The sequence below is a fragment of the Sinocyclocheilus anshuiensis genome, unplaced genomic scaffold (assembly GCF_001515605.1).
Source record: "Sinocyclocheilus anshuiensis isolate Anshui unplaced genomic scaffold, SAMN03320099.WGS_v1.1 scaffold2476, whole genome shotgun sequence".
Classification (NCBI taxonomy): Eukaryota; Metazoa; Chordata; class Actinopteri; order Cypriniformes; family Cyprinidae; genus Sinocyclocheilus; species Sinocyclocheilus anshuiensis.
This window is the reverse complement of record NW_015546224.1, coordinates 73490-77082: the sequence shown is the minus strand read 5'-3', so window position 1 is coordinate 77082 and position 3593 is coordinate 73490. Positions and strand designations below refer to the sequence as shown.

The following is a 3593-nucleotide window of genomic DNA, read 5'->3' as shown; positions in this document are numbered from 1 at the left end:
ACCTCCAGACCAGCAACAGCCAATCAGATCCCCTCCAAATACATCCACCGCCTGACAGAAATTCAGGGATTCAGTGAGCCTCAGAAGGAGGAATATTTCAGGAAGAGAATCAGTGAGCAGCATCAAGCCAGCAGAATCATCTCACACATCAGAAGAGCAAGAAGCCTCCACATCATGTGCCACATCCCCGTCTTCTGCTGGATCTCATCCACTGTGCTTGAGAAGCTCCTGGAAGAAGATCTGAGTGCAGAAATCCCTCAAACTCTGACTGAGATGTAGATCCACTTCCTGCTCATTCAGATCAATATGAGGAAGCAGAAGTATGAAGAGAGAGATCCAGAGAAACTCCTGCAGTCCAACAGAGAAGTGATTGTGAAACTTGCTAAAGTGGCTTTCAAACAGCTGAAGAAGGGCAATGTGATGTTCTATGAGGAGGACCTGATTGAGAGCGGCATAGATGTCACTGACGCCTCAGTGTATTCTGGGATTTGCACTGAGACCTTTAAGCAGGAATCTGTGATTCATCAGAGGAAAGTCTACAGCTTCATTCATCTGAGCGTTCAGGAGTTTCTCGCTGCTTTCTATCTGTTTTACTGCTATTTAACAAAGAATATGGAGCCACAGCAGTTTTTTCTGCATGAATTCAGATCTTACAGTTTTGATAAAGACTCTCTGTATTATCTACTAAACTCAGCAGTATTTAAAGCCCTTGAGAGTAAAAATGGACGTCTGGATCTGTTCCTGCAGTTCCTGCTGGGCGTCTCACTGGAGTCCAATCAGAGACCTTGAGAGTAAAAATGGACGTCTGGATCTGTTCCTGCAGTTCCTGCTGGGCGTCTCACTGGAGTCCAATCAGAGACTCTTACAGGATCTACTGACACACACAGAGAACAGCTCAGAGACCATCAGAGAAACCACACAGTACATTAAAGAGAAGATCAAAGATGAACGTCGTGATCTCTCAGCTGGTGAATCCATCAATCTGTCGCTCTGTCTGCTGGAAGTGAAAGATCAGACTCTGTCCAGAGAGATTCAGGAGTTTGTGAAATCAGACAAACACTCAGAGAAGAAACTCTCTCCTGCTCACTGCTCAACAATCTCCTACATGCTTCAGATGTCAGAGGAGCCGCTGGATGAGTTTGAGCTCAAGAAATACAACACATCAGCTGAGGGGAGAAGAAGACTGATACCAGCTGTGATCAACTGCAGAAAAGATCGGTGAGTGTTTCATCATTAACTAAACTATCATATTTAATAATGAATCTGACACTTTTAAAATAAATGCTCCTGAATGAGAGATTTTCTCCTGAATAACAGGCCATAATCTTAAAGGAGTCACAACATGCCTTTTTAATACAGTAGAAAGTCGAGCAAAACGCCTGTTAGTGCCACGGTAAACACAACCCAGTCACATGTGAAACTCGTTCATTATGGGTGTACTCACACTAGGGTATCTGAACCGTGCCCGAGCACGTTTTTACAGAATTTCAGCAGCTGCGATTTAACGTGATGACAAAAAAAAAGATGTCATTAAGAGCTGACTCTTACGAACAAATGGATTGTTTTCCATTATTATATACAAAATTATTTTCCACAACGCTTCTGATCCTTTATTTTGACTTGCGTCCCGCTGTGAAAATATTTGTGGCGCGCGGATTCTCCAAGTAATCTTAACTAGACTGAGTTTTTTTTTTTTTAATCTTCATGTTGGCTAATTGACAAGGTCTTTTCTTAAATGTAAAGTAGCTTGCAGGTTAGGTGGTTTCTGAGTGGTTGCTTTCATTATACCTGCAGACATTCCTACTTCTGTTAAGAACTTGATTCACTAAACCTGTGATTTATATATCATCCAAGTAGCTTAATAAATAAACCCTTTAATGTTTTGGTTGTGGTCTAGAATAGGTTATTATGTAATAACAGTGCTATTTTTAGTCTTTTACAGTGAATCTGCAGCAAATGACACACATCTCAACAGTGCCCTCATTGCAACCCATGTTTTTAAACATGTTTATTCTGTGTAATAATGTGTATTTTGCCCAATTAATTTCTATGCACTCATGCAAAACCTATATTTTTAAACATTAATGCAATCACTCACAGACATAATAAATTCATTTCCACAGAGCTGCAAGTTCATAGATGATGATTAATAGTGAGATAAATAGTAAATGTTAATATAATTTAGGGACTTTTAAACAAGCATTTAAAAGAGCTGAAGCAGCTGACAGAGAATTAAATTCAACTGTTTTATTCCCAAAATTCACTCATTCAAGGATTCCATTTCCACATACGTGACTCGGTGAATTAATCTCTGTCTCTTACTGTAAAGCTTAAACTACATATCAAGCATTTATTCAACAGGTCTCATTTGATCTGCAATGACTGTGATGTTGATTAAAGTTAATAAAGCAAAGCAAATTACTGTGCCTGTGAACACCATTGACTCAAACTAATGCAACTGATGCACCAAATAATGGGAAACTACAAATAGTTATCAAATTAACAATTTAGCAGTAATGATTTTATTATATATATAGATCCAGCTCTGCAATAAAATAAAACTGCAATAAATGCACAGCTATTGTAGTGTCGTCAGCCGCTGCTCTGAGGGATCACACTCAGTCTTGGGGTTTTGTTTCCAGAAGTTAGACTTTATTTCAAACTGAACAAAGCCGAGAAGTTCTCTGCAGAGAAAATCTCCAGAATGGTTATTTTGCCTTCTCTTTATACAGTTTTCTTTTAAGGCGTTTTCCATACATAGAATGGTTCCTTTGTGCATACAATTCAATTTCTCCCTAGAGAGAAGGGGCCCCTATGTCTTGTTATGATAAAGAAAGAAGCCCCATTTGTATTTTTCCAGATGTTTCTAATCTGAGGGTCTGTACAGTTTAGCCACGTAGGCATTTTACACACAGGCATATATGATTATAATGGAAGAATAACTGGATATATAAATGGTTATATTCGCCTTGTTTATACGTGATTAATTCATATTTTGATTAATAAAAATCTTCGACACTATATGGAGAGTCTTCCAAAACTTGTATACCTTTTATACCTTCAGAAAACTTTGCTACATTTTGCAAAATTTTAAATATTCATTAGCTGAATAAACAGTCAGGAGCTCATCTGATTTCAGATATGAATCAATCTGCATGATAAAATAATCAGATTATCTCACTCTCAGGAGCTCATCTTATTGCGATTCAGTGTTTAGATCATGTCATCCTCCGTTCCCTGAGGACCGAAAACTGGCAACCCTCTGTGCATGTCTTTATTGTTTTATTGTTTCTTAAATTTTGTATAATCTCTTCTAGATTTTCTGGCTGCAGTATCTCAGATCAGCATTGTGAAATTGTGTCTTCAGCTCTACAATCCACAAACTGTGTCCTGAGAGAGCTGGATCTGAGTAACAATGACCTGCAGAATTTTGGAGTAAAGTTTATTTCTGATGGACTGAAGAGTCCAAACTGTCAGCTGCAGATACTGAGGTATTTAAGAACATGTAAGAGCTGGTCACAATGTTGATGTGTGTATGATCTGACTGTGTGTCTGTAGATGATCTGACTGTGTGTGTGTGTGTGTGTGTGTGT

At 38.6% G+C, this 3593-nt stretch overlaps 1 pseudogene; it reads left to right on the top strand.

Annotated features, from left to right (window-relative positions):
* Nucleotides 1-87: 87 nt before the first annotated feature.
* Nucleotides 88-3593, top strand: part of LOC107701449 (NACHT, LRR and PYD domains-containing protein 12-like) — a 29677-nt pseudogene continuing 26171 nt past the window's right edge.